This window comes from Choloepus didactylus, chromosome 2 (assembly GCF_015220235.1).
Source record: "Choloepus didactylus isolate mChoDid1 chromosome 2, mChoDid1.pri, whole genome shotgun sequence".
Lineage (NCBI taxonomy): Eukaryota > Metazoa > Chordata > Mammalia > Pilosa > Megalonychidae > Choloepus > Choloepus didactylus.
The window spans coordinates 94,168,305-94,182,490 of NC_051308.1; positions in this window are offsets into that span (position 1 = coordinate 94,168,305).

Here is a 14,186-nt window from a genome sequence, read left to right on the forward strand (position 1 = left end):
GACACAGAAGGGAAAGAAAATTACATTATCACCAGACTTTTCAACAGCAACACTTTATGCCAGAAGAAAATGGAGTAACATATTTAGATAGCCAAGGAAAGAAAATGTGAGCCAAAGATTTACATCCAGTAACACTGACCTTCAAGTATAAAAAGCACAGCTGATATCAATAAGCAAGACCTCAAAGAATATTGTTCCCATGAGCACTTCCTAAGAAATATGCTAGAGAATGACCTTCAGATAACCAAAATGGCTACAGAGACATCATACAGACTGGTGACATTGAGCATCAGTGGCTGCTAACACCAAAAGAAGTGAACACTAGATACTCTGTGTTCCCTGAATAAATAATGCACTGTCACCTATTATCTGCCAAAATGACCAAACCTGAGTTTGTTGAAGCCTCTGGATCTAGCTGCCAGCTAGCAAGAAACATATATTTGCAGAAAAAATAGAATTTTTTGCCATCATAAATTATTAAGTTGCCATAAATTATTAATTTTCCATAAATCATTAATCTGCCATAAATCATTAATTTTCCATCATAAATGGCAGTTAGCAAATCCAGACTGTGGAAACTTCACAGGTCAAATAATGCTTGTTTTTCAACAAATATACTGTAAGGTAAAGAAAGGGATAGAAGAGGAATTTGTAGATTAAAAGACACACAACAATCAATTTTAGAACATTTTCATTGCTCCAAAAAAAAAAAAAAAAAGAAAAAGAAAAAGAAAAAAGAACACCCAGAACATCCCATACCCTTTATCCCCCCCCCCCCATTATTTATATACCTTTGTCTATTTTATTACTTACCTGCCCATACACTGGATAAAGGGAGTGTCAGTAAGGTTTTCACAATCACACAGACACTTGATAAAAGCTTGATAGTTATACAATCATATCAAGAATCAAGTCAACTGGATTATAGTTCAAAAGATTCAAGTACTTCCTTCTAGCTATTTTAATATGCTAGAAACTAAAAAGGAATATCTTTATAATGCATAATCTCTTTGCCACTGAAACTTCATTTTGTTTCATTTTTTACCCCTTTTGATCCAGAAGGCATTTTCAATCCCACAATGCCAGGGCCAGGCTCATCCCTGGAGTCATGTCCCACTTTGCCAGGGAGACTTATACCCTTGTGAGTCATGTCCCAGGTAGGGGGAAAGGACAGTGAGTTTATTTGCAGAGTTTGGCTTAGAGAGAAAGTCCCCATCTGAGCAACAAAAGAGCCTCTCTGGGGGTGAATCTTAGGCATAATTACAAGTAGGCTTAGCTTCACCATTGCAGAAATAAGTTTCATAAGGGAAGCCTCAAGACTGAGGTATTGGCTTATTAAATTGGGAGTATCTAATGCTTGTGAGAATATTAGGAATTCACCAGGTGGGGAAGTTTAATATTTCTACCCTTTTCCCCAGTCCTTCAAGGGGACTTTGCAAATACTTTTTTATTTTCTGCCCAAAATACTCTGGGATGTATCTGGGTATTACAGTAAATGGTACATAATAAGATCTCATTCCCTAGTCCATGTTCCATGTAATTATATTGTTTAAATAAACTGACCATACAGGTTAAACTAGATAGTGTGCTATAAAGAATACAAATTTGGCAACAAAACAAAAAACCTCTCAAATAACAGTTAAAATTCAGGAATAGAGGTGAGTGCTATAAGAACTTACAATCTAGGAACATTTACATTATGCCTTTTTGAACATTCTGTACTTCTGCATTGTTGATTGCCTGATCTTTGCCAACATTCTGTCCCTTGAAAACGTATTCTCTTGAATTCAATTCTCAGCATTTGCTTATTATAGTTTGTTTATATTAGTGAGGTCTTACAATATTTGTCCTCTCATTTCTGGCTTATTTCATTCAACGTAATGTCCTCAAGGTTCATTCACCTAGTTATACGCCCCTCCATAGGATTTTATAAGAACTTTTAATGCAGTAAAACAGATTATCCAGGAGCCAGCAAAACAAAACAAAACAAAACAAAAAACAAACAGTAGAATATCATGGTGATTTGGAGCTGTATATTCCAGAAAAACATGTTCTTAAACTTAATCCATTCCTTTGGTGTGAATGCTTATCAGTAGGACTTTTTGATGAGTTTACTTTAGTTAAGGTGTGGCCAGTATGAATCAGGATGTGTCTTAATCCTAATATTGATGGTCTTATAGGGAAGGTCACAGAGAGGAAGAAAGCCAGAGGGAGCAGCCAGAAGCTGAAAGTCAAAGGAAATGCCAGGAGAGGCTGCCATATGCACCGATATGTGACAGAAAAGCCAAGGACCAAGGATCAATAGCAGCCAGCCCCAGATTGCCATGGTCTTCTGGGAGAAAGCACTGCCTTGATAACACCTTGACTTTGAACTTCTCCTAGCCTCAAAACAGTGAGTCAATAAATTCCCATTGTTAAGCCAACCCATTGTATGATATTTGCTTTGCTGGCTAGGAACCTAAACAAATCTAAACAAAGTAAATGTATGCTAAGATAGAAATGAAGTTTCATCTTTCAATTCTTTCTCTTGCTGACTACTCTCCATGGGGGATGCTATTATTTAAGAGAAAAAAAGCAAAATTCACAAATTCTGTATAATCTTCCCTCTAATGGCCTACTGGTAAAAATTAAATGCAGAACCTACTACTTTATGACAAAGAATCAGTAAGTTTTTATTTAGTTTGTGATTTCTCTCCTTGTCTATAAATATTCATTTACTGAGTACTTTCTACGAACTGCTTTGTTTTATCTTTGCTCTGGGTAAATTGACCAGCAAAATGAAAGAGTAGAGTAAGTCTACTTCAGTTAATGTTAGACTTTCCAATTCAGAATTTTCATATTTGTTCAATTGTATTGATATTTATAAAAGCAAATGTACTGGCATCAGAGTCACCTTGGAATCAGTCCTATTGTGACATCTCAAGGTCTAAAAACAAAAGGAGTCATGAAAATATTTTAATAAAGTACAACAAGACAAAACCACCCTTGCTAAAAATGTTTAAGCTGTTAATGTTTCCTTAGCTCAGATGGAGGAATTTTCATCAGCATGTCCACTTGGTTATAGTAAAAATTCTTTGATAAAGTTCAATCAAGAGACCGATTTGTTTTCTTTGCTTTTGTGTCTGTGTTTTGATGATAAACTGGCATCTCTTATTCAGGGCGATGTTGACATCCTCTGAAAGGGCTCAACTCACTCATTTGGAAAGAAAAAGTTCACATGCCAATGAGGAATAAAGAAAGAAGAGAAGTGAGTTGAGATAAACATTTTACAATTTGAGAAGCTTGGAGTACCAGCATATCATTTTCTACATCTTCCCATTTTAAAGAAAGGCAACTTGAACAATGTATTGAAGTTTTCTTACCAAAAAACTCAGAAAAGATTCTAACTAATTTTATTTCCACCATTACTCAGGGACTTTGATATATATGGTCTTTGACTCCTAATGTAAAATGACTATATCAAAGAGACATGGATTTGATTTGGCAGGAAATTTCCAAAATCAGCAACAATTCTTTTTCTAATATACAGTAATTTTGGGTGAAGCATGTTTGTCTACACACAGAAAGAAAGGGGCAGAGGCAGAGAGATAGGGAGGATGGGAGGGAGGAAAAGGGAATGAAAAAAGGAGAGGGGAGGGGAAGGCAGAGGGGATGTGAAGGAGAAGGGTGGGGGAGGTGTGCTGGTTTTAATCTGTTATGTACCCCAGGAAAGACTATGTTGTTTTAATCCATTCTTGTGTGGGCAGACTTATTGTGGGTGGGACCTTTTAGTTAGGCTATTTCAATTGAGATGAGACCCAACCCATTCAAGGTGGGTCTTAATCCCCTTGCTGGAGGCCTTTATGAGAGGATAAAAGACAGATGAAACTCAGACAGCTCAGAGAAGCTAAGAGAGACATTTTGGAGACACCATTTGGAGACAGCCATTGAAACCAGAACAAGCAGAGGACCAGTGGATGTCACCATGTGCCTTCCCATCTGACAGAGGAACCCCGGCTATAAGCAGCCTTTCTCCAGAGAAGGTATCCTCTTGTTGATGCCTTAATTCGGACATTTTCATGGCCTTAGAATTGTAACTTGTAACTTAATAAATCCCCATTGTTAAAAGCCAACCCATGTCTGGTATATTGCATTCTGGCAGCTTTAGCAAACTGAAACAGGAGGGGACAGAGAAGGGGAAGGAAGAAGGAGAAGGGAAGATAAGCAAAGCAAAAGTTCAAAGTTTTAAAGTCAAATAAAAAAAAAAACATACTTTAATTTTGGCCCCATACTTAAAGGCTGAGGTTATGTCACCCACCAGAATACAGTGTCTTTCAACTCTGGAGGCACAGATTCATTTCTCACCCAACTGCAAAGTTATTTTTGCCAAATGACAGTTACTAGGAACCTATCTGGAATGAACTGGAAGTTCTGATTCTGTTCTTAATGACCCAGAGAATATGTCACAAATATCTATGTTACGGTGAAACCTTTCCTTAAAGAGGCAAAGAAGAGGGAGTACTCCTTAGTGACTAAATAGCTTTTGACTTATTCCAGCAGAGGTGTGCAGGAGTAGCCATAATGTGCTTTTCAGGTCTAAAAATTCCCTAATTCCTCTACTAAGCCTTCAGAAGAAACACCAGGATGCCAATACAGACATTGCCTGAATTTATCCCATCCTGTCAGATGATCTTTGGAGCTATTACTTTAGCTCTGAATTGCACCTGAAATATACAATATGCAGTAAATTAATATGTACTGAATGAGAGATTGGATTCACTTAATATCTCCAAATTAAATGAAATTATCATTGTAAGAGATTATGGAATCGTAGCAATAAATTGAATGGAGATAGTATGTCTTCTTTATAAAAGCAATTTAAAATAACAGGATCCCCACCAACAACAACACCACTACCACCATCAAAAAATTTTTCTTTGGATGCAGATGTGTGGGAAATCTATCTGAGACATCAATCACTTGTTCCATGATTGCCTTTTTTTCATAGACCTTGAACTCCTTTAGGGTAAGGTCTGTATCTTATTCTCCTTTTGGTCTCGATTCTTAAGAGAGTGTCTTGTATTGAATAGATATTAGTGTCTAATGATTCCCCAGTCACCTCCTCCCTGGTTTTCACAAAGACACATTATAGCTCTACAATAGAATGTATTTCTTTGAATTTCATTTTTTTTTCACTGTGTGTATCCCTACTAGATTTACATACATTTCATCAAGTTAGGAACTATATCTATTCTTCTTTGCATACCCAAGTCCAGATCAATGCTGGCTCATGTATTTTGGTTAAATTAATAGCAGAGTTGATCTGGATGAATAAACTCAGATCTTCTTCCTCCCTCACTATTCTATGTGTATCTCTCCAAAAGCAAACACCCACAAAAGCATAATAACATAGCTATGCTCTCTTACAGGGAACTTCCATTTGCATATCTATCTACCTATCTTTCTACCTATCTATCCTTCTACATAAACAAATTTACAAACATGGATATGAGTGTGTGAGACTAAATACATATATCTTCTATACATAGGGGATTATACATTCGTCTGACCGCCTGTCCTAAAGGATCATCAGGTTGACATATCACACAACTATTTTCTAAAAGTATGGTTCAGGCTGTAAAGGAAACTGGGAAAGAAGAAAAATCAGGAGTTCAGTATTCATTTTCTTAGTGGGTTACCTACCTTCCCATCCTGAGCCATGGGACAACCCAATGATGTCATAGATGTAAAATTATGTCATACTAGTTGAAAAAAGGGGCTATCACCATCAAGAAGAGGATGTCTTTTAAAGGGTCCTTTTAACTGAAATTTCCTTTGTATTAAGATGTGCAGTGTAAGCTCGAGTTAATTTTACAAGTGGGAAGATGGCTGCATTAATAGCCAGTGGATATGGATTCTTTGTACCACAATGGCCATTTGATGATGTCCCAAAGGCAGTCACAAGGTAAGAAAAGATTTCCTATGGAGTGTTGTAGCAAATCAGGATTGACATTTAAAAGCAATTTACTTATAAAGTAAAAATGTAATTCTTAAGTCTCCATTCTGTGTTGCTGTGCGGATTAAAATATAGAACAATTAATATTGCTAAAAGTAATAAATCTAAAAATATTACTTTTCTATATTAAAACTCTTTCATGGCTCCCCATTACCTGCAGGAAAAATCCAACTACCATGGTCTCTTATACCAGGCTCTCCATGAACTTGTTCCTGCGGCTTTTCTATACTTATCTTTCACTATTCTTCTGCTCTAATTTCACTCTTTAATCATCTCAGATATACCACGATGTTAATACTTATGTGTCTTTGTATATATTATTGCCTTTGTCTAGAATATTCGTATTACCCTCTGCTAACTAGAACCCAACTCTACCCCATAAGATGGGGTTATATCCTCCTGTGTGCCAGCATTCTACTTGTTTTATGCAGGTATTATGGCATGCATCATGATGTTCAACAATTGTTGTTTACATATCTGGTGACTAGTATATGTGCTCCCTGAAGGCTGGAACTACATATGATATGGTAGCATTTGCCATTTATTGAGGGATTATTATGTTCCAACCACTGTGATTAGAGATGTAATTAGAAATCCATGATTTTATAGTTTCCTATTCACTCTTTTTTGAAAAGATAGAAATATAAACAAATAGTGTCCATAAAGTGCAATAAATGCAGTAAGAGATCAGAGAAGGCACATTACTAAGCTACTAAGTCTGGAGCTAAGAAAGCTTCAGGAGAAACAAAATTTTGCCCGAAGGAGCAAACTATTATAATAACAAGAAGGTTTCCCAAGGCAATCCAGCCTGGTTCCTATAGCTCCAAAGCATCTAGCAGCCATCCTTAGCACTAAACCACTGGGATTATTTGTATTTAAATGGCTCTGTCATAGCTGTTTTTATGCTTCTTTGCACTCTTTCTCTCCCTCCTCACCCCCCATTAAATTATGAGACTGTAAAGCACTCATTCCTTTATAATCTCACTGTGGCTTCTACAGAATTCAAAAATGCAGTTGATGATAATGACAAATTTAAGGATGAAGTTGCAATAATAATATCTGCTATTTGATTATAACTTGATAGTCTACAAGACTCTTTCACAAAACATAAACTCATTTTCTCCTCACCACAGTCTTTTGCAGTGTGGTATTTTCCCCAAATTTTCTAATTGAGGACGTAGACACAAGAGTATTTAATTGACTTATACAGAGGAATCATATGATTAACAAATGTTAGAGCCAAGTTTTCAAACACCTAGTTCAGTTGATAACAATTATTGCCATTTATGTGATAGTCACCCTGGTATAAATGTACAAATAATATTTCATTTAAAATTACAGTAACTCTAAGATGTATATTGTAGTTAGGGTACTCCAGGGAAACAAAATCAAGTAGGAGATATCTGTAAATATGAGATTTTATAGAAGTGTCTCACACAACTTTGGGGATGCACAAGTCCAAATTCTGTAGGGTGAGATGCATCTATCTGTAGGGCAGGTAGCAAGCTGGCAACTCTGATGAAGGTCTTCAATGAACTCTCCAGGAGAGGCTGGTTGGCTAAAGAATAAATGAAAGTTCTCTCTTCTCCCTTAAAAGTCTTCAACTGATTGGATTAAATCCAGCTGAATGAATTATCTCATTGTAGAAGATAATCCCTTTGTTGATGTGATCAGCCACAGATGCAACCAGTTGACTGACGATTTAATAAACCAGCCTTCTGTTTTACTAAACAGCCACTAATGTCCTTGCAGTAATGATTAGGCCAGTGCCTGCTTGACCAGACACCTGGGTACCATCACATGTTGACACGTGAATGTAACCATCACATATATGGACTACTGTTATCCTTATTTCATAAATGAGAAAACTGAAGCGAATAGAGTGTATTTTGACTTGCCCAAGGTCAAAGAATAAGTGGCACAGTGGGTGCCCTTACCCAGCTGACTCTAGAGTCCAATCTCACCCATTACACAACACAATACTGCTCCATGTGCTGAATGGGATTGGTTCCTTCCCTCAAGCAATTTACAGTCTATTTGGGGGGAGGGAGGGAATGATAGAATTAAATGTAAATTAATACATATAACATTATTAAAGAATAATGATGACTTATGAGATCTTCTCTGTGTTTTTGACGTTTTTTAAATTCAATATATGTATGAATTTCCTTTATTTATCCTGCTTGGGATTCATTTCGTTCATGTTAACTCGGGACATTTTTCAATCCTTAAATATGGTCTTGTACAGTTCTAGCCTTTCTTTCTAAAAGTCATAATAAAAGTTTATGGACCCTTATATACTATGATATCTCAACTTCTTTTTTTAATTTTATAGAGTAATTAATTTATTATTTTCTTCTATAAAATTCAGTAGACAGTCTTACCCTCCACTCTGATTTTTCCTAATGCCAAAACCACTCTTTAAGAATAGTTAAGTGGAAAGCAGATAGTTAGCTCCTATTTCATCTATTAGAAATGATCTGAATCTAACGTCTAATGTATCACATCACTGTCACATTTACTTTTAATTAAGCATTTTATGCTAACTCTGATTTCACAGCTTTCCATTATTAGCATACAAACGTAAGCCAATAATAAATTCATAGTTTTCTTTAAAGGATTAAGTTCAAATGTCTATGGACTAATGACTTAAAAATATCATGGATGTTTAATTGTCACGAGCTTTCCTACAACTTATGCATTGCTCTGATAGAAATGATTTAGCAGCTTTTTGTGTTACAGGAAGCATGAAAAACTGAAACAAACAAGAGGTATTCACCATAGAGAGTCCTATAAGAAAATAATTGGACGTTACTTTAGGATATAAGCTTCTGAATTAGGAACTACTGTTTAACAATCAAAACTATGTGAAAAAAATAATGAAGATTATAATCAGAGACAATGTCTTCTCATAATAGATTGGTCAAGATTTAGGGAATTTTAATTGCTCATTCACCACTTTATCCTAATTTTAAACTTATAGATTTTTTTTCTTAATTTTCTAGTCTTCTGTTTCTTAAATAAATGTTTTATTTTCTAGTTGTTTTATATCATGAGCATTTTTTGTTTTTTTTTTTGTTTGTTTACTGTAAAGGATGTTTTGGTTTGCTAAAGCTGCTGGAATGCAATATTATAGAAATGGGTTGGCTTTTAACAATGGGGATTTACACCTACAATTTATGGTTGTTAGGCCATTGAAAATGTCCAACTCAAGGCATCAAATTCTCTGAAAAAGGCTGTTGGCATCCAGGACACGTCTGTCACATGGGAAGGCATATGGCTGGCGTCGGCTGGTCTTTCTCTCCCACGTTTCTTTGCTTTCAGCTTCTGGCTCTAGTGGCTTCCTCTCTGAGCTTCTGTAGGTCCTCTTTGCTTCTCTAGGGCTTTTCTCTTTATTCTTCCTGGGCTTTTTCTGTCTTTTATCTTCTCATAAAGGACTGCAGTAGAAGGATTAAGACTTACCTTTATGATTGTCTTTCAGAAAGAACCAGGTAGAAAACAGCCATTCCATGAAGGCTCCAAGAAAATAGGGTATTACATGAAACATTTTCCTGTCAACCAGGCAACAAAAAGTCTCTTTACGTTTTTTATAATTTTCCTTCTCCCTGAAGAACTTCTTTTAACATTTCTTGCACGGCACATCTTTTGGAAACAAATTCCCTCGGTTTTTTGTTTGTCTGAACAAATCATTTTATCTCCTTCACTTTTGAAAGGTTATTTTGTGTTTCATCTAGAATTCTGTTGGTGATTTTTTTTTTCTTTCAATATATTACATATTTTACTTCATTCTCTTGAATGTATGGTTTCTGACAAGTTCACTACAATTCTTATTCTTGTTCCTTTGCAGGTAAGATAAATCTGTTCTTCTTTTGTCCCCCTCTGGCTTCTTTTAAGACTTTCTTTTTGTCTATGGTTTTCTGCATTTTGAAAATGATAAGCCTAGGTATTGACAGATTGGGCTTTCCAGGTTTTTGGCCATGCCGTGAGAAATAATTCAAGGGCACAGTCTGAAAAAGCAGGTAGAAAGTTTATTAAGAATGTAAATGAGAGAAACATGTGGGCACTCTCTCAAAGAAATAGGGGCGGGGTGAGAGGCCTCAACCTCTTTTTAATAATTTTCTTTATTAATCACTCTGTGATGCATTATGTATTATTTTTTCATATTGTTCACAAATCCTACAGCTCAACAAGAAGAAGATAAATTGAGTTGAAGTTGGAGGACTCACACATCCTGATCTTAAAATCTATAACAAAGTGAATTATAAAAATGGGCAAAAGATCTGAATAGATATTTCTCCAAAGAAGACATACAAATGGCCAAAAAGCACATGAAAAAATGTTCAACATCAGTAGACATTAGGGAAATGCAAATCAAAACCACAATGAGATACCATTTCACACCTACTAGAATGGTTACTATTCAAAAAAAACCCAAACAAACATAAAATTACAAGTTTGGAGAGGATGTGGAGAAATAGGAAACTCATTCATTGTTGGTGGGAATGTAAAATGGTGCAGCCCCTGTGGAAGACACTTGGCATTCCTCAAAAAGCCAACTATAGAATTACTATGTGATGAATCACTTCTAGGTATATACCCAAAAGAATTGAAAGAAAGGACTCAAACAGATATTTTCACACTGATGTTCATAATGGCATTATCCACAATTGCCCAAAGAAGGAAACAACCAAGTGTCTATCAACCAATGAATGGATAAACAATTTCTGTAAACCTACAACTTCTCCAATTAAAAAAATAATATTAAAAAAATTATGCTAAGTGGAAGAAACCAGACACAAAGTACTACACATTGTATGATTCCATTTTAAAAAGTGGCATATACACACAATAAAATATTCAGCCATAAAAGGAATGAAACTCTGATACATGTAACATGTATGAACCTTGAAGACATCATGTTGAGTGAAATAAGCTAGACACAATAGAACAATTATTGTATGATTCCACTGATATGAGATAATTAGAATAAGAAAACTCATATAGTCAGAATCTAGAATTATATATGTGAACATGATTAAAAGGGGAAATATTAGGTTGTATATATGTTACTAGAATAAAAACTTTAAAAAAATCCATGGAAACTGCACAACATAAATAGTGTACCCTAAGTTTAAGCATGGACTATAATTAACAGTACAATTATAAAAATGTGCTTTCATTAATTGTAACAAATGTACCATACCAATGCAAGGTATTAGTACTAGAGTGGTATATGGGAATCTGATATTTGATGCATGATTGTTCTGGAAAGCCACAACTTCTCTAATTTAAAAAGAATGATTGAATTGACTTTCAGTTCAAGACTGAGAAGGAAGAAAGGCATTTCCCTCTACTATTCCCACTAAATAAAACTAAAGTCCCTTAATATCATATATAAAACAAACATAAGAAATCTCTGAAAGGTGAAAAGAAGGCACACCATCTAGGGATCTCAGGACCCAAGGAATGACAGAGCAGTGAGTTCCCTGGGTTGTCTTTTTGCCTCATATATTCTGAACTGGCAATTCAGAAAGGTCAACAAGAACAGACAAACAAAAGCCCCAAGAAAATCATACTCTTTCTAACCAGGAAAGGGACAAGCTGGCAAGACAGAAAACTTTTAGTCAATTACTTCCCAACTTCAGACAAACACCATGGAGGAAAATGAATGCCCCATTGCCAGCCACCTCAGCAAAACACTGGGAGAGCCTAGATTTGCATCTTTTCCCAACTGTAATGAGGTGCTCCTCCTACTCCCTGCCAGAACTTTCATCACCATAGCAGTGGCAATAAGGCATCCCACCACCACCACTGTGTCAGGGAGGGCACCTGGGGAGAAACAATGAGACACCCCAGGGTGTCAAAGGAGTTTGACAAAGGAACCTGGATCATCACTCCCATCTGGCAGTAACAAGTTATCATCCCTTCTTCCCAGATTGGTCTGTTGTCAGAAGAGACCTGCTGAAACAGAAGATATAAATAAGATCCAGAGTCTCATCACATAATAGTCCAAATTTGAAAATCATGCATCATATCAACAACCAGAAAATCTGAACATGATGTCCTCTGTGATGGCCTTGAATTATATATCCTGCATAAACATGCTCTTAATCTTAATCTCTTCCTGTGAGTGTGAACCCTTTATAAATAGTACACTTTGAAGATGTTATTTTTAGTTAAGATGTGGCCAACTGAATCAGGATGGGCCCTAATCCTATTATTGGAGGATTAGGAGATGGGACAAGCCAGAAGTTATAAGTTAGCAGAGCCCAGAAGAGAAAGAAGACACTGCCATGTGCATTGCCATGTGGTCGAAAAGCCAAGGAAGTCAAAAGATTGCCAGCCAGGAGGAAGCAAGCATTCTAGCCTCTGAAACTGTGAGCTAAGAAATTACCTTTGTTAAGCCAGTCCATTGTATGGTGTATGTTTTAGCAGCTAAGAAACTAAAACATCTTCCAAATTTGCTCTTCAAAATCATTTGACTATTATAGGTCCTTTGTCTTTTCATATAAAATTTAAATCAGCTTGACAATTTCTGCAATAAAATCTTGCTGATGTTTGATTGGGGATCACAATGAATATATAGATAAATTTGGGGAAGATTGACATTCTAACAATATTGAGTAATTCAATCTATAAATCCAGCACTCTTTTCCATTTACCTAGGTAATTCATCTATGAATCAAGATATGTTTTACTTCTTCTTTTTCAGTCTCTGTGTTGTTTTTTTTTCTCCCCTTGCCTATTGGGACTTTCTACAGCATCCAAGGAAACACTGAATAAAAGTGGTGAGAGCACACACCCTTACCTTATTTCCAACATCAGAGAAAAAGGGTTTGGTCATTTACCTTTAAGTATGATGTCATCAGTAGGTTTTCCATCAATATCCTTTATTAGAGTGAAGGAGTCACGTTCCATTCTTAGTTTTCTTTTTTTATAGCTTTTTAAAAATTTTAATTATGAAATGTGTCAAATTTGTCTTATGCCTCTATAGATTTTTCACATTGATTTTGTTAATATCACCAATCACATTATTGGATTTTCATGTATTAAAACCACCTTGCATTCCTGTGATAAACTCCATCTGGTCTACGGTGTAGTATTCTTTTGATATATTGCTGGTTTGATTTGCTGATATTTTAAGATTTTTGCATAAATGCTCACTAGGGATATTTTGCTTTAGCTTTTATTCTGTTATGCCTTTGTCTGATTTTGATATAAAGGTAATGTGACCTCATAAAATGAGCTGATAAGTATTTGTTCATCCTCTAGTTTCTGAAAGAATGATGTAAATTGCTATTAATTTTTTAATTAGCTGTTTAGTAGAATTCATCAGTGAAGGTATCTGTGTCTGGAGTTCTTTATGGGAAAGAATGTAATTGTGTAATCAATTTTTAAAAGAGATATAGAGCTTTGAGATTTTCTATTTCTTCCTGTCTCAGTTTTAGTAACATTTATCTCTCAAGGTATTTGCCCATTTCATCTAAGTTGTTGAATTTATTGGTATAAAGTTGCTCAAAATATTTCATTATTATCATTTTTCTATCTGTAGAATCTGAGTGAGGCCCTCTGTATTTGTTTCTTGGCTACTAAAACAAATACCATACAATGGGGTTGGCTTAACAAAGGTAATTTATTGACTCACAGTTTCAAAGGCTAGAAGGCCTGCTCCCTCCTAGGGTCAGTATCTTCTGTCTGACAAGCAGTCTTTGGGGTTTCTTGACTTTTCCATTACATAATGGTGCACTTGGTAGCAACTTCTCTTTTCTTTTCTGGGTTCTGTTGACTTCCAGCTTCTAGCTAATCCCTGTCACTACTTCTTCTGTGTCCAATATCTTTTCCTCATAGGGACTTCAGCCGTATTGGAATAAGGCCCACCTTCATTCAGTTTGGGCACAACTCAACTTATAACATCATCAAAGGTCTTATTTACAAATAAGTTCACACCCACAAGACCATCTATCACTATCTCTAAGATTGGTCTGGCAAAACAACCTATAAAAAATGGACAAAATATTCGAACAGATCCTTCATCAAACATGGTAGGTATATGGCAAATAAGTGCATGAAAAGAGGTTCCTATCATTAGTTACTAGTAAATGCAATTAAAATCAAACAAGATACTCCTACACATCTATTAGAATGGCTATAGTAACTATAAACATGTGCCAATATCAATATCAAGTGTTGG